The sequence below is a fragment of the Rhea pennata genome, chromosome 1 (genome assembly GCF_028389875.1).
Source record: "Rhea pennata isolate bPtePen1 chromosome 1, bPtePen1.pri, whole genome shotgun sequence".
Classification (NCBI taxonomy): Eukaryota; Metazoa; Chordata; class Aves; order Rheiformes; family Rheidae; genus Rhea; species Rhea pennata.
The window spans coordinates 68,953,189-68,976,030 of NC_084663.1; the positions used below are offsets into that span (position 1 = coordinate 68,953,189).

General features: G+C 39.5%; 1 protein-coding gene across 15 annotated transcripts in view; it reads right to left on the bottom strand.

The window, feature by feature from the left end:
* MICAL3 (microtubule associated monooxygenase, calponin and LIM domain containing 3) overlaps positions 1 to 22,842 on the bottom strand; it is a 180,202-nt gene that overhangs the window by 118,943 nt on the left and 38,417 nt on the right. The gene's annotated exons all lie outside the window — the stretch shown is intronic.

Below are 22,842 nucleotides of genomic sequence, written 5' to 3' on the forward strand. Positions count from 1 at the left end.
AAGTTCTGTGTGTAAACAGACCTCCATGGACGTAGCAAGCTTCAAGAAGAGATGAGAGCATGAAGTGAACAAGATTCAGCTTTTCTTATAGCCAAACGCAAAGATGTTATCTGGCTAGAGTTTTCAGGCTGGACGGCTCACTCGAGAGAGTGTCTCTTCTACAAAAAGAGAATTTAGCATAGAGAAACTTCCAGCATGCATTAGTTTTGCTCATCTTTTGGCTTCATCCTTTGAATACAAGAAGTTAAATTCCATTCATGGAAAAACAGTATATGTGCGTGAAAAGAAAAACTAGTCTTTCCCAAATAGGCTACAGTCAGCAACATGAGTCAGTACTAAGCTGGCCCTGGCAGTATTAAACTGGCAGCCTGCCATGCCATTAGCCTTCCCCTTGACCAGTGCATTTGGCTCCAGAAAAAATAAGGATCATTTCTGTGAGAAAGCATCCATGTTTTCTTTCTCCTCTTGATTAGGCTGTCAATTAGGAAAATGCACAAGTTTGCCCTGTACTGCTTGATGAGTGGGTCTAATTAAAGGGTCACAGAATCACAGAACAGCTGACACTGGAAGGGGCTTCTGGAGATCTTCTAGTTTCTTCTAGTCCCTCCTCCACTGCCAAAGCACGGTCACCTACAGCAGTCATTCAGCACTGTGTCCAACTGCGTTTTGAATATCTCCAAGGACAGAGTCACGAGAGACGTTTTAAATCTAATAACATAATACCCCTCACAGTAGACAGATCTACATATTTAACCTCCATGCAGATTAACTTTGATGTAATAACACAGCAGTACTAGAGAGGCTAAACGCTCAAGTACCAGCAAGCATCACCCTAAAAAATAAAGTCAAGAGAGCCAAAAGCAGCAGATCACTTTTCCTCCTATATTCATGAAACCCGTAAGCTCTTCAGATTTCTTCCTTACCTTGAAACAAAATGTTTATTTCCAGGCCTTTTAGAACGTAAAACAAAAACAAAAAAAAAGCTTAACCCATGAAGTTAACACACAAAACTACGGTCTAGTAGATGGGATTTGTAGCTGTGAATCCCATTTCACATTCTACTTTCTAATCAAAGGCAAGGACTAGCCTAAAGGTTCGACTAAACTGCCTCCACCCTCCCTCCCCCCTCAAAATAAAAACACCCACAAAAACCAGCCCTTTACTATAAATTCAGTCGGCACTGAATGTAAGCATTAAACTCTGGCAGAAAACAACAATGAAGCAAACCTCAAGAAATCATAGAATCGATCACATTGCCTGAGATCTTGACATGAGACATTTGAGTTTCTTAGGAGCTGAAGTATAGAAGATACACCTAAAGACATCAGAAAGGATACTCACACCTGAAAATAGTAAAAAAATAAATAAAAGACCCATGCTATATTTTCCAAGCGTAGAGTTAAATTCCTGGCAGTGGGGCCACAGAGAATAGCTGTTCAGTTAGGAACTAAGCCACACAGTTTTAAATAGACTGTTCAAAGCCAGAGATTATTCTCTTATCCTGCACTGTCAGTGTTACAAGGCTGTAAGGAAATGTAACACTGTCAGGAAGGGAAAATGTTTACCTTTAAAATTAAGCTCTCTGCATTTGTCTTTGTAAAGCCATGTTTTGGATGACTTGCAGATGTGTCAAGAAGATTTGAAATACTGAAGACCAATAGAAGTCATTTCTTCAAGGACACCAGGTTCAATTTTAGTGCAATCAAGAGGCATTAGGTTCCTGCAGGGCTGACATTTAAATTTTGCTATATGAAGAAGTCATTCATTAAAATGAAGTTCACCTCTGGGACAAGAAGTTGTTTCTAGCATCAGTTCAGGGTAGCTACCTGTAAGCACTTGGAAAAACAGGTCAATTCACTCAAGGAAAGTAAAAAAAGAAAAGAGAGGGGAGGTCACTTACAGGGGAAGGCAGATTGAGAAATTAGCAATAGAGTAGGTTGATCCTACAAACACCTGACTTAGAAGAAAGCTTTATTTAGTGGAAATCTATTACACAGATACAGGTAAGGACAGAAAATGAACTCTTGGACAGGAAAACCTCTCCTCGGTCAGTCTTTTCATCCCTCTGGCCTTCTTTCATTTCTTCATCCCCTTATAGGGGGCAAGGAGGCAACAGGACTTGAGAAGATCATCAAGTCAAAGTTGGAAGCAGTTCCAGGCAGCAGTCTAAAACTGGAATTATTTACCTCTTTAGCATCTTTAAAGGGGTAGGGCTTATGAAAAATGGCACAAGATCGCTTCCACTAACTAGGCAGAAACAAATCAGATGCCACGTAAATGGCAAGTCTGATCACATGGGAGAACAGTTCCTGCAACGGTTACTTGAGGCAACAAATGCTGGGCAATACAGGGCATGCTTCACACTGCTCCACACAGATCTTCAGTACTCTGATCACAACACCAAAGCTCTTCAGTGGTAGTTTTATGTTAAAAAGAACTTTTACTTAATGCAAAACTGGCGGGTTTTTGGTATATTTAAAACCCAGCTATCTCCATCCAAATCCTCTGGTAACCAAGAAAAACAACACCAAGCCTTCCATGAAGAACGAACCACTATCTTAACCCAGACACAAGCACTAAACAGCACCAAACAACTGAAACCTTTTCTAGTGTCATCACTGCACAAGACCAGTCTCTCTTCAGTGCAGCCCAGATAGGAGTGTTGGAAAGTCCAGCTACTGCATTACCATACATTGCTGTCATTGACCAGGCTTGTACAAAAACCGCTAAATATATGCTGACGTTTGGAAGCAAGTATCCAGAGCAACAATTTTTGGCCAAAACTTATGTTACGGCACAACAACGTAAGTGTTTAGACTAAAGAGATCAGCTGTTGCCATGTATAACACTGTTATCCAAGATTCTTCTGCATGTGATACAAACATACAAACATAGCCACCCAGCCATTTAGAAAAAAAAATAAATAAACGCAAGTTATCATAGGGCCCTGATTTTTAAAAACAAGCTTGTAGTCATTTAAAGAGAGAAATCCTCACACTTACAATTCTGAAATCATCCAATATTTCATCTCTTCTGCTCAAGATTTGATCTAAAGTTTTTCCTTCAGTGAAAAGGTGTAAATGAAAGGCACATTACAAAGATATAATAGGGCTCTGCATATTACTAAATACCTTTCTACTCCTACAATCCTTAAAATTAATCTGGGCAAAACTCCTCAAAGCCCATTTCAACCACTGGCCTTTAGATATGGCATTAAGGTTTGGAAGCAATAGAAATGCTTAATTTAAAAAATTGTTTCCTTATTTTTGACTATTGCTCAGTTCAGATAAATTAACGACTTCAATATTTCTTTGAGCTGTCAAGTTCATTGTTTAGTGAGACAAAAGCACATTGATTTTGGCAGTAGACAGGTTTGCTTAGGTTTTTATCAAACACACTAAAAGTATCATCCAAAGAATTAACTGTATCAGGCCCTATCCAGTAGAATCTTATGAATCATTACAGTATGACGTTCAGTTTTGAGATCAGAAGCTAATCAGTAGTTTAGCCAATAGTTTATTTGAAGCTAGAATCCGCAAACAGGAACAACAGGAAAAGTCACAAGTGGGTTTTTTCCCCCTCTGTTCTTTTTAAAGATCATGGGATGAAGAGGAAGCCTCCTGGATAGGAGGGCAAGTCCTTTCTGTATCAAGTCTCCATTTCAGTCTGCCAAGAACGGTACAGGGAATGGTTTCTAGGCCAGGGACAGAGAAACCACCCAAAATCACCTGCTAATTTTGTAAATTTAGGAATACTCTTCTCAGGCTGTATTTCAGTCACCACTAATTACACTGGAATGGAACTAGAGACTGCAGAGGTGAAACCATTACCAGCAACTGAACCATGGTGAACCCTCTCTATATTTTAAAGGAATCAAACATTTTATTTTTCCACAATACTGCAAGAATAGAACAAGGTATACAATCTACTGGAAACAAAGACATTCTAAAGTGCTTAATATTCTGATTATTGAAATTTATTCAGATCACGGAAATGTACAATTTTTTTAAAGCTCAACTTTAAAAAGTAAAGAAACTCATTTAGTCATGACAGAGAAAAAAAATCCAGTACTTGTACTCCAGACAGAAGTACCAACATACACTTTCTGCCTTCCAAACAGGCCAAAGACGACAGCATGCTTGCTCATCATAACCAGTTCCTGAATTTCACAACTTTCTCCTACAGCCCTGTGGTTTCACTTAGTTTTTGAAACCATATCACTCAATATTTTAAGGATGTAATGATACCATAGAAAGGAACACCACCACTTCTGTGGTCAGAAACTCAGCCACATAACCTTCCTGTTAACACGCTTGATTAGAGGCAATAACAGTAGATCTAATCGGGATCCCAATTCCATACTTTGCTTACATTCATCTAGTTCAGACCATGCTACTGCTGAAAGGAGTTGTTTTCTCTTTCTCCCCTCACTTTAGCTCTAGTAATAAATTCCAGCTGAAGATCACATCACCACTACCCTGCCCTAACCTAGGGAACAAGAACAGCCTGTTCAGTCAGATCAGAGATTTGATCCGACTCTCTACAGGGCTGCACAACTATCAAAACAAGCAGGCAAGGAAGAGGAACACAAGGTTTGCAACAAGGCGGGACCCATCCCTTAGGAAACAGGGTGATCTTCAGTTGTTTTATGCAGATCCTGAAGAGGTACCCTACAGACACTCTTACACATTAGGGAAGGGGCACTAAGAAAAGTAATACTCTAATTTTTTGAAGAGCGAAAGTTGAAAAAAAAAAGTTTAAAAAATCAGAGCAGAAGTGGTTTTTTGTTTGTTTGTTGTTTTTTTTTTAATGCCAGTATTTTGAGGAGAAAAAGAGACACACATATGCTTTGGTAGTTCCTATGACTTTAATATGATTATATGTCAGGAAAAAAACACAGTTTTAATTTGTTTTTCAGTTGCAATGCCACTCAGTTTAATTAGAAATAGCATAAGCAAAGCTAAGAGCACCCAACCTGTTATAATTTGTCTAGACCTTCCTACTAAGTTTAAGCACTATGAACTCTAAGGAAACACCCCTTTAAAAGCTTATATTTTGTCTTGTTCACCCCATTAGAAAGGTTGTAACTGCTCTTTTTTAAAAAAAATTAGCTTCAGTTTTAAAAACTTGCAGTATTATCACTCTTTCTTGTCACACAGAAGCTGCACACTAAGCAGAATTTTGTTCCAAGATCTTAATTTGACTTTTGAGGGCTACCATTCTGCTGAACGGCTCCTTCAAAAACCTGGAGGTGCATCAGTTAAAGCCAATCCAAATTCCATAATGTTGCAGACAAGTATCCACAGTTTTATTTTTGCACAAGAGCAACAAGCTTGTGGGATATAAAATATCTGATGTTAGATATTAAAGTGTCTACATAGAGCACTTAAGCTCCAATATTGCCCAAGCTATTCACTAATATCCTCAAAGCTCAAGAGCAGGTCGGGTGCCTGATTAAATATATTTTTAGTACCATGGGCTCACAGCTCAGCACAAACACCTGAGACTTGCAGTGGTAAGGCAAATTCAAAAGAGCCCCCACCAGAAGCATCCCAAGTCACTCCTTCATAGGACCTCATACTACAGATATAGAGCACATGACAGAAGAGACTCATCTTAACTCCAGTTTCTTTAGGAATCTTGATAAGGGAGAGCACAGTATCTGTGCCACTGATGAGCATGTTTTCATGAAGATATTCAGAAAGGGAGGTAGAGGAATGAGCAGAACAAAGAGCCAGGGCATGAAAGAGGACTGTTACTTTCAGTCCATCTCTGTCAAGCATGCATTATACTGGGTAAAAAGTTCCTGAAGAAATGAGACCGCTTCATCTAGGTTAAAAGTTTATCATTTTATTGCAAGAGCTTATGTCACCACCTCCTATGACAGAAAGGAGAATGACTAATAGCTATTGAAATAACAGCTGTTTAAACTGAAATTAAATTGCATATTGCCAGACAGAATGCATTAAGGGGTATCCACTACCATGCATTCAAACACCAGAAGACATTGTAATCAATGCTGTATTACACTATCCTTCATAATCTGGTGTAATTGCACTGGTACAAACAGGTCTCCTACATCTGTCAACACTTCCATCACCCAAAACCAGGAACCACGCGTCACTACAGTCTTGGTAACACAGAGCAGTTCTCATGCAATTACTACAAGTTTACCATAGCCACAGTTTTGATTTTATTTTCAAATGTTTTCTGGGCAGTCAAAAGCAGCCGTACATGAAAATAGCTGTCCTATCCACACCTAGAGCTGACAAGTATTCACACATTTCAACTTAAGTTAGTGAGATAGGGCTAGAGCCAGCACTCTTCCAAACCTAACTGCTGACTTTTGCATACTTTCTTTTCACCCATCCACATCAACCTCATCAGCATGCAAGCTTTTACTCTATGTGACAAAGGTTTCTGGAAAGTCTTTCAATAATATGGACAGGTATGTCCAATAAACTGGACCGCTAGGTCCCTATTCAAAAGTCTCCCAAAACTTTTCCAAAGAGTCAGTCAGGTAAAATCTATATATTCCCAATGGGAATGAGCTTGCTCCAAGCAGAAAACTAATTTGTCCATGACAAATAAAGCTAATTTAGAAATCTAAAATAAGAATGGTAAAGATTATTACAGTTAAGATTTTCACTGTGATCGTAATTAGCCAATATTAAATCATACATACAGTACCTAAGGAAAGAGAAAATTAGAGTGACTTACCTTTGCACTAGTTAACTGTAGATATTGCACCTCATTTTTTGGTCAGACCAGAAAAAAAGTGCTTTAGAAATTTAAAGCACTCAAATTTAGACAGCCATTTCTACTTGCACACTGAAGAGTTGCAAGAATTATGAAACATTTTTCAAGAAAGCTTGGTCACATGCAAGTAAGTGCACAGTTTTACTTGAAAAAGCAAAACACGTATCAAGTATTTTTCTCTTTTCCTTCTTCTCAATCAACAAGGTGAATAACTCTAAAAGTTAGTCACTGCATAATTTTTGAAGGAAAAATAAGCCTGAAGCGTTTCCTCGGCATTCACATTTGATACTTTAGAAAAGACAAGCACTGGACCAGTGTACTCAAAATGTTTATAGTCCCTTGCCCTGGTGAGTTTTCACAAGTGCTTGACTATAATTAAGGAAACTTTTGAAAGGTCAAACTTCAGTCTCTGGATCATGTTCAATTTTAAGTGTGACCATCTGAATCTCTGATGGTTCAGGACACACCTTCAGCAGCTTACATATTTTACTCACACTGGGGAGTTTCTTTCAACAAAGAAGAAATTTGCAAGTTGCTGATATAAATCTGGGAGGTCAAAAACCTTATTACCATAAATTACTTTGTTCAGCTTTTAAAAGTATCTGATTTACCATCTTAAACCAGCAAGCTGCTCAAAGAGAAAAGTTTTGGAGCATGCCTATTCTCCTATAATATGTTTTCTTCAGGAAAATATAAACCATCTGTGATGTTCTGTCTCTCATGAGGTGAAGTTATACCACAAAGCAGCTAAAGATAGCACAGTGATTGTGTGTTTGCAAGGAAGCAGCAAATTAAGCTTTGCCTAAGCAAGCAGAAAGCAACCCACAGCTTGAACAACTATAGTTTCCAGGGTGGTTTAATAGTTCTTTCCAAAGCCAAAATGCATGGTCCTCAAGAACACGAAAATGGCTATCACTTAGTTAGACAACCCAAATTATATCTCATTTCTCAAATCAGCAGAGATTTTCATGTGGCAACGACTGAATCTGAATTACATAGGTAACAAGTGCATTCAAGATTCAGAACAAAGAAATCAGAGAAACAGGAAGACCAGTTCAATTGTAAGCAAGCCTGTGGCCAAGAAAGCACATACTGTCCTTGTTATAAAAATCTATTTATTCATCTTTAAAGCAGCAAGACAAGGGATTACTCACAAAAACAGTGCTGGACAAGGTAAACCAACAACTAGATGCATTAGCATTATTCTGACAGTTCAGCCTCAGGTCTCTATATTCCTTCTCAGTCCCTGTTTAATCCCTGTTTTTTTGCCAGCCTTCTGTAGACTCCACAAAGTCTTCATTATGAGGAGCTCTATTAGATTTGATTGCAGCACAAAATTCATCTGTTCCCAAGCACGTCAGAATTCTCTTCAACCGTCACTTAATGTGGTGCAATAAAGCAAGCTGCTTCAGCATTTTTGCTCCCTAACTTCACCATTCTTCTAGAAAGAGAGCACGTATCCTGCTGGCCAACCTCCCATTTTTCAATTCTGCACTCGAGGGAAATCGATTCATTTGAATTATGCACACTTACGTCACTGCCCACCAATCAAAACAGGACAGAGTTCAGATCACCCATGAAACTGTGTGCTCTTTGGCAATAAAGAAAGAGGTGCAGGTGTACAGCAGAAATCTATCATCTGTGATTTTAAGGGGGAGGGCAGAACAAGAGAACAGTCATGGCATGCGAGTTTAAGAGAAGTGAGCCACCAGCCTCAGCCCCTGTGCTGAAGTTCTTAGACTGCACACATACGTTTTAGAAAAAAATGTACAATATCTTTTATTTACTTCCCCCATCACACCGAGTGTGGGAAAGAGGGGGTGGAGAGAACCCTAGTGATGTGGCAGTTGGTTTTCTGTCCACTTACCACAGATCCCTCGAGTAGATGATTTCATGTCAGGAGTATATGTTTCAGAGTTGTACTGATTTCAGTCAAAAAAAATATCCAGAACCATCATGAACTTTTAAAAAGGACTTCTGACCACAGTGTGGCAAGACTAGAGTGGAAAGGGAGAAAAAAAAGCAAGACTGTTTTGAGACTTATTCCAGGTGCACATTTCCAGCCAGAACAGCTTTCAGCATTGCTATTCTCAGTAAGAAACTTCAGTGCCAGCTACTTTTATTTATTTTTTTATTTCCTTCCCTAAAGGATAACCAGGTCTGTATGAATGAAGCTGCTTAGCTTGGCTTAGGGTATGCATGCAGGAGGGAGTGGGAGAAGGGATAAACTGGATGGGGCAGGCAACTTACAAAAATAATAATAATAATAATAATAATAATACAGTACAAACACTGTTTACAAATACTGCACCAAATCAACACAGTCTCCTCCATCATCCAAGCAAATTAGTAAATTAAGCCCCAAATAAAGGAGGTGGAGAAAAGAAAGGTACCACCTTATTCCCCTCTGAGGGCAACAGCATTCCATGCAGAGTTTATAGGAGGGAAACAGAAAAAGTCACAAGTCTTCATTTTTCCCCAGGAATTGATCACTCAGCTGTCAGCTACACTACAGGAAAGTCCTCCTCAATGTCACTGCAACAAAGTATCACCTATGAAGAACAGTATATACAAGGGCTAAAGGGTACAAAGAAGAAGCTACTGGAAAGAAGAAAGTGGTAACTTGTTATACATAAAATGTTGACTGGAAGTCAAAAGGGACTCAAGGACTCCCTGTTCTGACTGAAAGCACAGCTCTGCTGATGCACAGTTTACCCAGCAATGTGCTGTCATTATGGGTTTCTATTTTTATCTGGACAGTGAAAATGTAGACGAATATAGTTAGAAGCTTCTCATCACTTACTGAATAGCTTTTCTTATTTGAAGTTCAAGAAGGAATGTATAAACACTCCATTTATCAGCTGTACAAGCATGAGTGCTCAATGCCTGTTACTCCCTGTGTGCCTACTTCATTTCTTTGGATTATCATCGACACCTGCTTAATTCTTTGACTCCAAGGTTATTTGGAAGTACCATTTATGGTAGTTTTCCAGAAACTCATGCCCAAGAGCCTGACGGATTGCCAGCTCACTTCATTAAAAAACCTCCTGTGGTAACAACTTGCTGATGACCAAGACTGTGTTTGAACTGATGACCCTAAAGTGAAGAGCTCCACGTGTCAACTAATTAGCTATGTCAAGTCATGCTGTAGCGCACGAATAGGGGGATTCTTAAAATGGAGCCTTCTCTATAGCTCTGGCAGCTGTTACTCCTTCCCCTCACCCCCCCCCCGTTAAAAAAAAAAAAAAAAAAAAAAAAAAAAAAAAAAAAGCCAGTAATCATGCTTTTACAATAATCTTTAAACTTCTAGAAGAGGCACTCCTTCCCCCTGCCTTTTCAACTTGAATACTCTGCAGAGAAACATTCAGAATTTTCTATTATCCAAGCACGTTTTAAAACACATTCCCTAATCCCCTTGTTGACTGGCAGCTTAAGATTTTTTATCTCCTGCCTCTAAGGATTACTTAAATGGTCAAACTGTTCTTCAAATATCTTGGAAAGTGAGGAAGGAAGAGGGGAGGGGAAAAAAAAAAAAAAAAACCCACAAGAGCAGCAAAAATACACACTGAATTCAGCAGACACAGAACAATCCTGGCTCTCGCGGCTGGGCAAACTCTGAAAGGGACTAAAAAACTTCCTGCCATCATACTGTAGATCACCTGCCAAATGAGGGAGGGGAACAGGAAAGCCAAAAAAAAAAAAAAAAACAAAAAAAAAAAAAACAAAAAACACACCCACAAACAAAAAAACCCACCACACAAAACAAAACACTCACTGTCCCAGTTACCACCCTGAAACCCAAAGCGACAGACAACAGAACAGAGCAGATGCCTCCACCCTTGCTGCAGCAATGCAGTTTGCCAACAAGTGATTTATCAAGACTCCACAGACGTGTGAGCTAGAAAGCACTCTTCTTCAGACTCTTGCCAGCTGTCTGAGCGCTGGTTAAGTGCAAAACACCAATTTGTTACAGGCAAAACTTGTGACAAACTACACTAACAACATGGCTAAAAAGGTGTTGCTCAGACACTTAATCAACTTACCACTTCTGTTAGCTGTAAGAAGGCAGAATTTTACAAGCGTGAGCTTTCATTGGTCTTAACTTTTCTGCACAAGCACCTGTGAGATTTCTTCCTGACCATATTCAAGCACAGGGATGGGTGCCTGCCTCTTTTCTGAGGGCAAGGTAGGGAGGGAAATTAGCAACAATCCAAAAAAAAAAAAACCCCAAGAACCAAAAAGGTTCCGTAAGGTCGGGCCAAGAGCAGCCAACTGTCACATACTTTGTGCACCATTTGCTGTTTCTCAGGCTGAGCTATTTTGCCTCAATATCTGGTAATACGCTGAGCTCCACAAACGCACATGGCAATAATGGCAGTACCTTCCCCAAGAAGGCCAAACATAACCAATCCTGCATCCATGATAAGGTTCCCAGAGATCACCTCAATATATAAAAGCTTTCTCTTCTGCCAGCACACCTTACATGACTGAGACGGTAAATCTTATGCATCATAAAAAGCTTCATTCTTCTGCATGAAAGCTAGTAAAATGAATACTATTGCAGAAGCATCCTTAACTATTCTGGTAAGAGACCTCTGCATTCACTTATTCATACATGAACTTGCTCTCTCCAAAGCTGTCGTGCTACAAAGCTTAAATCTGCTCTTTCCAGAGCTGATGCGTTACTAACCCTGACAAAACAAAACAAACCGAGGTAAACAAACAAACCTTTTAAGTCTAATTTTTTAAGCTGTTTAGATGCCAAAAATGAAACTGTTTGATCAGCATACAAATGATGCAGACAGAGCTGGCTTGGTCATGGAAAGACTCTGACAGAAGAAGGAAAGAACTTGTATTAAAAAAGATTTGTTTCACTATTGCTGCCTCAAAGACAAAAAGATGAGATCAAAAGATGAGAAATCAAAAGATGAAAAGCACACATGGCTATGTCTCAAAAATCATAATACCTTATGTGCTCTTTTCACTGGTACGGGCAGAATAAAGATATTCATGCAGTTTCTCCTCTGCTTTAACAACAATACTCTGTGTTGAGCTACGTAACATGTAAACACTTTACTAAAGGGTTATATTTTCAAGTGTTTAACATTGTCAGATTTTTTTATATATAAACTATAACATGAATTGCATTAAAAAACATCAGCCTCTCCCTGAAAATAAGTAAAATATTAACCCTTAAGATCTCATACAAGCAGTAAGTATTTTTAACCAAAAGCACATAAAGAGAAGGTTACAAGGAGAGGGATGTCATTAGCAAATAAACAATCTGAAAGGGGAAACATCTGAATTTAGGTCTTTTGCTGTTCAAAGCTAGTTATCTGCCACTTAAGAAAAATTTTACACAACCTGCCTAGCCAAAGGTGTATTTCATACACAAAAAAGTGCTGAAAACAATACACCTGCCACACTTGAGCATCAGCTATAGACACCGAGCAAGACAGCAGAATAAAGGATAATCACAGAATACAGACCCTCACCCTACCAAGACGAAGTTTAAAACAATTTGACTGTTTAGACGAGAGGAAAAAAAAAAAAAAAAAAAAAAAAGTAGGCCACCTACTTTGCTGTAAGAAAGTGAGAGGAAGCAAAAGAGGGAGGGCTCCTTGCCAAAGACAGATATAACTGCAACTTCAATTCATGCAATGCATCCGTACATATCGCATCAGATCATCATATATATCTATCATCACAGATGAGTGGAGCTGGACGAATGTGCCCCATGCAAATAAGATGCATCAAACTGTTAAACTACATGTCCATGTTCATCTTTCATCAAATTGTCTGTTAAGCGACCAGCAGCCTTTCCCCCCTTTAATGTAGTTAAAAGTTAAGGACAGTCACTAGCTTCAGTTATCAACTCCTGACACACAACTCAACAAATGAGACTCAAATGTAAGGATGACGACAAGCCCTCTCGTACTATGAGCAATTTGAGATCCAAAGAGTAAGTATTCTTCTCCCACAGTTTCCAAGTTAGCTTTCAGCCAAGCAAAAAGTCTAGCATGCATACCCCACATTTTTACATCAGCAAGGAAGAACAGGTTCGTACAAAACCCTAATTAAAATGTCTTGTCAAAAATTGCCCTGTACAGGTCCTATTTCTAGACTTGTCTTTTGACAAGAGAATATTTCATGCAATTTTATTTTCATTTTATTAAAACATCTTTTGGGGAGTGATGCTCAACATTTTAAGAACTTTTAGAGGATGTGGGTTCTTCTTCCCCCCCCCCCCAATATGTGCTCATTTTGCAGATTATGTAGTATATAAGCCTCTGGCTACCTCGTATAGAGAATCAGATACTTGTTTATGCAAAATCCCATTCCTCTGAGCTTTTTTCAATTATTATTATTGTTCACATATACATATTCACACAGCCACTTGGAGAGCCTAACACTGGATACAGTACCATTTCCAACACACTAAAGACCTTGCCAAATCAGTTCTTCACATTTTTTCATATACTATGCCCCTTTTAAGCTCTTATGCATGTTAAAATGAGATGCATTATTATTCTTAAATGATGAATAATTATTTAAAAGAATAATATTTTATGTTACACCTTGAGCAAGACATATTTGCATGCAGTTTGCAGCCATCATTCATCTCAGATGAGTCTAACTTCTTGCAGAATATGACCAGATACAGATTGTCATAGCTGCAGAATCCAGGGCTTTCAAAAGTTATTGCTAATCATTTTGTACTTAAGCAGAAACAGGAGTTGCTTCTTAAGCCTAGCACCCAGCTAACCAATCCAGTCTAGAATACATCTAATTTATCTGCATCACCGGCACAGAACCATACCAGCTCAGGTTCACCATACAACTCCTGAAGGGAGGAACCAAGCTAAAAGGCAACAGCTCCTCTAAAAAGCAGCTTCCAACCCTTCTCAATCAGGACTATTTATGCCTGAGGCTCAGAATTTTCTTCAGGAAGCCATCTCCACCCAGCTGTAAACAAGCTCTAGACTAATAATTTCAGAGAGAACTAAGCATTTTAGTCTTGCATATACTTTTGAACAACTCAAAGGTTAACTAATTTTAGCCTATTTTCCTCTAATCAAGAGGAGCCTAAAACAGTTACTACAGACTTCTGATCCATTTAAAGTTTCAGAGTTAATATATTGAGCTAACAAAGATTTGCTTTCCATTATCAGTCTCTTCAAAAGAGAGCTAACACAATTTACAAGTTGCCATAGTGGCTACCAAGCTCTGTAAAACAGAAAGAACAGAGAATAAATATTACAAGAATACCAGAAGAAAGGTGCTGGATTCCATTTTCAGTTTTAGCCTCCTAAAAATTCAACATTTTCACATACAATTTGAGCTGATTACTGCTTGGCCAAAAAGGAAAAAAAAAATCAAGTAACTTGCAACAAAATGAAGCCTCTGGCTTAGTCTTGTATTTAAGAAAAGTAAAAGCCTATGATCTGCTTGCAATCTGTACTCAAGTCAGAAACATAAGCTTCTACTGCCTACCATACATATCCTGTAGATTTGCAGAAGGTTAAGGAAGCTATATTTATATTTTTACAGAAGCAAGGCTTTGGACAAAGCCTTTGCTTGATTTACAGCACTAAATGCCAAATGTATACCTCCCTTAATTAAACAGGAAAGGGAAAGCTTGATCTACAGGCGCTCCCTCAGTCTGAGCCCAGCTCCATTAGGAAGGAGAAAAAGCCAGAAAACAACTAACCTGTCCTTTTTTTTTAGTATGGGGGACAATTCTGGTAGTCAGGTATGCCTAAACTTCTTTTTTTTTGGGGGGGGGTGACCCTACAAACAAGCTTCTTTCTCAACACAGCTGCCCTTCATTTCCCCAGTGCTTCACCATCCAGTGCAACTTCCAAACACTTCTCTCAATCAGGAAGCATCACAATCACTTGGAAACCATTCAATGAATATTCAACAAACCTGTTCTTCCCCCACACAACATTCACACTGTGTCCTGAGCTTGAAAGAGACCTAGCAGTGTTCTTGAATCTGGAAAGAAGGTTTTGCAGGAAGTACTAGATAAACAGTTTGGCCTGGAGGCACTTTTAAGAGGCTGCTTCACTTGATGAAGTTGTAGAAGTAGCACTGATAATATCTTAATACAAGGACAAAGCCCTGGCATAGTTTAATGTCCTGAGTGGGGAGGGTGTAAAACAATATAATCTTTACCATGTTTCTACCTGCTCTAAGACAAGAGGAGGTAGCAGAAGCAATAGAGAATAGATTCTTCCTGTACTTAAGAACAGAAGTCATGAAAGCGAATACCCCTTAAGGTCTACAAAGCAGTTAACCGCAACTTCCAAAGAAGTGTTAGCTAAAGATTCAACCAGAAGAGGGAAGAGACCAGCAGTTGCCTAGGCAATGAGGGTGAGGTATTTGCAAACTTACTTCCTTATAAACAGAGTTGCTAAGATAGCTAATTGCCTAAATTCTTAATGTAAAACTATGTCCAAGAGGAGATTCCAACTTCATGCTATTAGCCTTCCCCAAAACTTTTGCATTAACAGGTTCTTCTTACGTAAGAAAATACTTTCAGTTAACAGTTTGTGAATGGATCTTGCTGATACTTCATGATCCAACTGCCCTCACTACTCACTTGCTTAACCCATCTGTCCATCTGTGAAGTCTCAACATATCAACAAAGACCAATCTCAGATAGAACAGTCTCTAAGTTTACTGTGTAAGGGAATATAAGGGATCAAGTATTAGCCAATGAGTGAAGTGCACAATCAAAAGTTTGTCTTAACTCCTTTCCAGATAGATTTGTCCTTCGGAAATTAACTTCACTGCAGAATTCTTTCCTTGTCCATTCCAGATCATCTTTACTTCAGGAAGCTAACAGTCTATTCCACTTAACAAAGGCTCATCAAAAAAAATATTGTTTCACAGTGCCACAACAAATGAGGCAGAACAAAGGCTGCCAAAGTGCTCTCTTTTAAGACTCTGGCCTGAGAAGGAACATTATTCTGAGATTCAAATTGGGACTGCCAGCTCCAGTGCTGTAGAAATTAAAGGAGAAAGAGTGCCAGCATACAGACTATTAGAGGTAGGAATTAAAAACAAGAGTTCAAAGCACTATCTACCTTCTGTCTGAAAACAACCCTGGAGCCCATGTGACAGGGGAGTGAATTGAGACCTTTCACCTCTGTGTATAAGCTAGGGCTATAATCATCCCAGCTCAAACAAACCAGATGGAACTGCTCCTTCCTTCCTCCTTCTCATCTCAGTAGGTCCAGTTACCTGTCTTCTGAACTGCAGAGAGGATATGACCATCAGCAACTGGCAGCAATTCACAGGATACCATCCCGACAGCAGTCAGGGGAAACAGTGTACAGGGACTGAACAGATAGAACGTCTGAGACTACCACTAGCAGAGAAAGTTAGTGCGAAACAGATCACCCACTCTGGAAAAAAAGCCCCACAGATTTTGACAGTATCAAAATCCCACTAGGAAGTCCAGAGTCTTTGTTATCTACGTGGCAGAGATGATTGATTTGTTTCATTCCACTAGTTATCAGCAGTGTTTTCATTAAGTATTCCTTACTACAAAGTCTTCCCTCACAGAGTGGTGGGGGACATAAGAGGATGCAGTTACAACAGGGCAGAAAAGTCATTTCCAGATCCTTTGCAGAAGGCCAACTGAGCATCCACACTGGACCTGGACACTGCAGCTCTGGGTTGATGGGAAAGTTTCTCCTTAACAATTCTGAGCAAGATATCCATGGCATCAGGGAAAACAGCAGCCTACCTCTGTAGGTGGCCCTTCTGTAATGCATATCCTAGCAAGCTGGAAAGCCACCCTTTCACGTGGACTTATAGGGTGACTATTAACTTTTCCTCCATGACCCTTCCTCTCTGTCCACTGCCTTTAGAACTACCATGCCACACTCTACCTTCTGTGTTTGACAAAAGGTATTGAACTGTAACGCCATTAACAATACTCTATCCTTAAAAGCCTAAATGAAATTCAGGTCTATTAAAGATTTTTGTGCATGTGATAACTTTAAGAGGTCATTCAGCTCACCCAGTACGAAACCATTCTTTCTTCAGAGTTCTGCTCTAAAGAAAGGACTAGGAAAATGCTCCCAAGTCTTTAAGTATTCATTCTGGAGAACATCTTTTTAGACTTCAGTTTCTCAAAATTACTTTGATTAAAATCTTGTCTTATATCCTAGGTTTTCAAGGATTGAAGCTTCTCATATAACTGCATTTCATGCCCAGTTTAATATTTACCAATTTCTTTCAAATACTCAGACAAGATGAAACAAATATATTTAAACTTAAATTTATCCTAACCATATTTGCACAGCTACTGAATAATGTGATAGATGGATAGAGTTATGACACTACAGCACTTGAATTAAAAGAAAAACAAACACATGGTTTCATAGCACTTGCTTCTGAAATAATTATAATAACCACTTTAAGTTCTCATTTTAAGTCACTTTGCCAAGATGCATGTCTCTGCCTTTTTTTTTTTTTTTTTGAGATGCCTACCAAGCTGATACTTTCAGAAAAATCTAAAATACCTGTACATCTAATTTCCACTGAGTCTCACTAAGATTTGATTCCTATTCTCCTTAGGCCCTCTAGGAAATCCTACAGGAAGTTGGCTTTGCCATGAAGAGGAAGCTGCCTTTGCTGGCACTGTGCCTGATTCTACAAAAGGCTACCTCAGAGAGACTGGGTACATATCTAAAGGGAACACAGAACCTCAAATCGCCAGTACTTAAGGCAAAGCAAATACATCTGATCACCTGCACGAGAAGAGTCAATTCCAACTACACAGGTAACTTTCTTCACAATGAAGTAACAAAGTGATAATCAAGCACATTCACCACAAATTTCAACCTAAAGCCCACCCTCAGCCAAGTTCTCACATTCTGCATGCTACCTATCTGCCCCAGCCCATGCCATCAACCTTACTTTCTTTTTACTGCGGATACCAATCCTGACCTTCTCAGTAGCAGCACAGATTCATTTGAACCACTAAACGGTACCGTTCTCCAGGGAAACACAGATGCACAAACATATTTTATGCAAACTGAGCTCTCCACAGTCAGCCTGTAACACTTCACCACACAGATACAAAGATCCAGCTTTTCAAGAGCACTATCAGTCCTGTAACAAAGTGCAGGACAAGCTGACAGCAGCTTGTGATCGAGCCAAGCCCTCTTTAGTAACATCAACCTTACAGTTATCTTCCTAGCACAGAGTGCTTTGTACTCCACCAAACATGGAGTTTTCTCAACAGAAGAGGAAAGAGGTAAAGACAGCAAGATGCAAAGCAGCCATTTTGGTTTATGGGCTGCAATCCACTAAAGCAAATAGCCCTAGCACGTAAGATACCACCACAAATACTAGTGTTCTTTGGAAACACAACTGCAAAAAGTTTACTGCCACAGTCAGCAAGATGCTGCATTTCCACACCTATCTTAAGAAAAGCAGTTGTGCCCTTCCCATTTAAGGAAATAGCTGAAGAGATTTAGGCACACTTATGATTCAGAGTTGCCCCTGTCACTTTCATAATGATGATTTTAATGCATGCTTGAGACTTATTTCTCTTACTTGTGATAATTTGACAACAAGATTGTTTAGCCAATATTTTAATTGTATGTTATTGGCAAAAGTAATTATTTAAAATAAGTTTTAAGAAACTAAAACTTAAAATAAGTTTTAGAAAAGGAAAAAGCATTAGAATAGGGCATCTATGTCCAGTATGCACTAAGAACTGGGCTAATGTCAACAGATCCATCCTTAGTCAAAGGGCACAGCCTTCCCAAGTCAAATGTAACTAACTATCCATTGCATCCGCTTCTGTTTCATAGAACGCGAACCAAACAGCACTGCGGTAACTGCAGGTTTGGAGTATGAAGAGCTCTCCCTAACAGTTAAAGCTGAATTTCATGAGCAGAAGAGAACACTTCTCTGCAAAAGAACAGACTGCAAAGATATACAAAAAGCAGCTTCACAAAAGCTCTCATAAGTGGTATACATGCCCTCACATCTATTAAATTTTTCCAAATTCAATGCGGTTTTCTTCTCTTGTTCTAGTAATGTTTATAAATGTCTTTTCAGCACAGAAGAAAACCAACTACAGAAAAATTAATTTTTTGCAACAAGAGCAAAGTAAGACTGAGCTTGAAGCACTGTCAAGCTGACAAAAATAAGACTGAAAAATGTCACAAGGTCCATTAACATAGCATACACTTGAAATCTAAGAAGCAGAGCATTTTTAAGGAGACAAGATACAAGATAAGCGCATTTCTTCAGTGTCATTGTGCCAAAACCAATTCCCACTGCTCAACCATAACACAAGTGGTAGACGCAGTAAGCCTGGAAAAGAGTAAAACCATGCAAGTTCAAACTGCAGCAGCTACTATGCTTGCAAATACACAAAACCCAAACAATTCAGGAATCTTACTAATACAAGCTGCAAGTGCTAGACAGTGCTGCTCTAGACTCTGTGCAGGAATAGGAAGAAATGGAAGCATCTTGTGTTTTCCACAATCAAAACACAGGTATCATGCACACATGCAACTGGCTAAACATCTTGCAAGTCATCTCTTTTTCACAGAAAGGCAGATCAAACTTGCACTCTATATCACTCTATGTGACATAACCTCCTATGGCAAAACTGTTTCACTAAGCACTAACCAAATGTAACATTTGATTCTATTAAAAAACAGAACAAAGACAGCCCATATATGAATTCACTCTTTGTTCCAAATGTATTACAGAAGAGAGAATTGGAGAGGCTACATCTGAAAAAGTTCCTATTATCATGAGATTGTGAAGCCTTAGGAAACATCACAAAGTGAAACAAATTTTGGCCTGAGATGCCACAAGCTCTGTGCAGCCTTCTCCTCTCAATGCCCAGGGCCCAATGCTGCAACTCTGCTTTCCTCACATCACAGAACTGGCATTTACAAAAAAAATCTTTTTCCTCTGAAAGGAAAAGGTGTAGCACTTAAAGGATGGTTAGTGTGGCTTTTTCCTCCCATTCTCCTAGTATAATATTTCCATGTCAGAAAAGCCTAAGGACAATGACAGCAAAGGAACAAGACCCCATCAAACAAAGAGACAACAGATTCTTGCTACTGCTGTGTTGGAGCAAGAGAGAACAGGGAAGGGTGCCTTCCACTTCTCCTTAACCAGAAATCTGGCAGGCACTTGGAAACGGAAGACATTGCTCAAGCCCAAAACAAATACCTCCTAGGCCTGCTGTCAAAGGACACCTAGTTCCAGTTTAGATTTGTGGCCTCCCTTCTTACTACTGAAGGAGGAGGGAATTTTTATCTTCGGGGCTAATTTACAGCAACACGTTTTATAACAGCCAGGACACACAATTTTTTTTATATTGCTGTTCATCAACAAAGCACTCCAAGCTGTGCCTTCACATCTAGGAAGTCAACAGTTGAAAAATCCAGCTCAGGAACTGTGAAATGCATTTCAGATCACACTGCTAAAGAACTAGCTGGACAACAGAAAGGAGCAATTAATCTGTTCGCTTAAAAGTGGTTCCAAAAAAAATCAGAACTGAGCCAGAGACAAAAAACAAAACACGGTGCACACTTCTTCCAGCTGGCAAGCTGCACATTTTCATATTTGTCCCTTATGCTCCTAAGGGAAATAAGAAAACACAGTAATCAGTCTGGGGGTTGTTTTGATTTCTTTATGCTTCACCACCAATGTCAATACTGGTCTAAGAAGGGTTTGCTAGTTATCTTTCTACAAATCCAGAAGCGCATGCTTCTTAGAGAGAAGCATCTCCCTTTCTCAATCAGCGTTAAAAAGATGCAAAAATCTAGATTCTTTCAAAGTACATTAAAAATGTGAGACAAGTCAGGTTTATTAAAAAGAACAAGCTGGCATTGGAATATAGAAGTCATGAAAGTTCCGCCTACTTCCCTTTCTGAAATTAGTACCAATTTCTTTTTTCCTTGCTACTATTACTGCTGCTCTTAACATTTCATTCCTATTAACATGCCACACAGGAGCAGCAAGAGTTTTGTTATTTTTCCTGATGTTAGCCCTGACAAACTGAGCTCCCTTTTGGCCAGTGGTTAACTTGAAGCATGCAAAAAAGGTCTGAGACTCTACCTAACAAATTGTGGAACTCAGTTCCACAAATTAATTTGAAAACAAATACCTCAATGTGATCAGAAAAAAAAAAGAACACAGAAACAGACAGGAAAAGCAGCATCTGAAGTTAAGCTGGGTAGTATTAAAAATACTCCAAGGCATAGTGATTTCAAGAAAGGAAATTCACTTACTGGGAAACACCACAGCTAACTAGATGTAGCACATACTGACTTACACTGTAAACGGAATACTATATATTGCACTATAAAGTACCTTGCAAGAGGTAATTATCTAGATGTTGACCCTCAAACATCAGCTCCAATTCAGTTCATGACTAAAATGTGTTGTTTGACTGCCTATTAACTCACTATTTTAAAAGGTCTGAAATAGTTCATGCCCTGATCTTCCTTGCCTCCATTTTCTTCTTGTCTACTGTAATAGACACCCTAAAAAAAACAGCAGGTCTGACTGCTGCCAGGATTACCAGTTGTACTGAAGACTGCTACACTGCAGATTTCAGTACAGTTCCCAGTTTTACCTGAGGAGACAGGCAAATTCATATGGAATTCGGGGACTGAATACACCTGTGGTTAATGTCTTTTTAAAAAGACATTAGCTGCAAGGTTTGGAGAGATAGGAGGCCAGAAGGAAGAACACCAATTTCACCCACACTTGGCACTCAAGAGTTGCATATATTACACTGACAAAGCTACTGAACAGAATCACTAAAAACAGGAATGTTTCTTTGTTGGTTTTTCGAAGGGAAAAAAAGCAGCACTTATTGATACAATATTACAGTAGATGCCTAGCTAATTAATAACTTGGGGCTGACTGAAAGACTTCAGAGGTAGAATTTGCAGACTGCATAAACAATAGAAACTTTCACACAAAAATAAAACAAAACAGACACTGAATCAACAGTTTAAAAAAAAGAAGAGAGAGAGCAAGCCTGTTTTGATCTTTACATTCACAGTACGTCTCCATTAGGTCACTCCTCAGAAAAGGCCAAACACCTTTTAGAAACAAGACTACAAGAAAGAGATACGAGAATGGAACACTTCTTATTTCCAAAGTAACCATAGAATTAGTAAGGTTGGAAGGGACCTCTGGAGATCATCTAGTCCAACCTCCCTGCTCAAGCAGGGTCACCTAGAGCATGGTAGACAGGGTTGCATCCAGGTGGGCCTTGAAGATCCCCAGAGAAGGAGACTCCACAACCTCTCTGGGCAGCCTGGTCCAGTGCTCCGTCACTCGCGGTGAAGAAACTCCCCCTCACTTTCAGGCGGAACTTCCTGTGCTTCAATTTCTGCCCATTGCCTCTTGTCCTGTCACATGGGACAACTGAAAAGAGTTCGTCCCCGTCCCCTTGACACCCTCCCTTCAGGTACTTGTACACAATGATAAGATCCCCCCTCAGTCTTCTCTTCCCCAGGCTGAAGAGGCCCAGCTCTCGCAGCCGTTCCTCATAGGGCAGATGCTCCAGCCCTCTCATCATCTTCGTAGCCCTACGCTGGACTCTCTCCAGTAGCTCCATGTCTCTCTTGTACCAGGGAGCCCAGAACTGGACACAGTACTCGAGATGAGGCCTCGCCAGGGCTGAGTAGAGGGGCAGGATCACCTCCCTCAACCTGCTGGCAACACTCTTCCTAATGCACCCCAGGATACCATTGGCCTTCTTGGCCACAAGGGCACATTGCTGGCTCAAAGTCAACTTGTCATCCACCACAGAATTTAACTAACTGAACGGATGTTCTGAATCTGTGTTCCCTTCCATAAAACATTAGTCTTCCAAATTTTAAAACAGAATGATATGTGCACCAACAGACTAACATTTAATTATTAAATGCATAGAAGTGGTTCATGAGCACATCAGACACGATAGAAATTCCAGAAACACCGCAGACATCAAAGAGGGACTTCAATAACACTGTAGGCAGCAAATAAAACATGCTGTTAATTTCTGAACTAAATCCCAACTTCTGACAGATC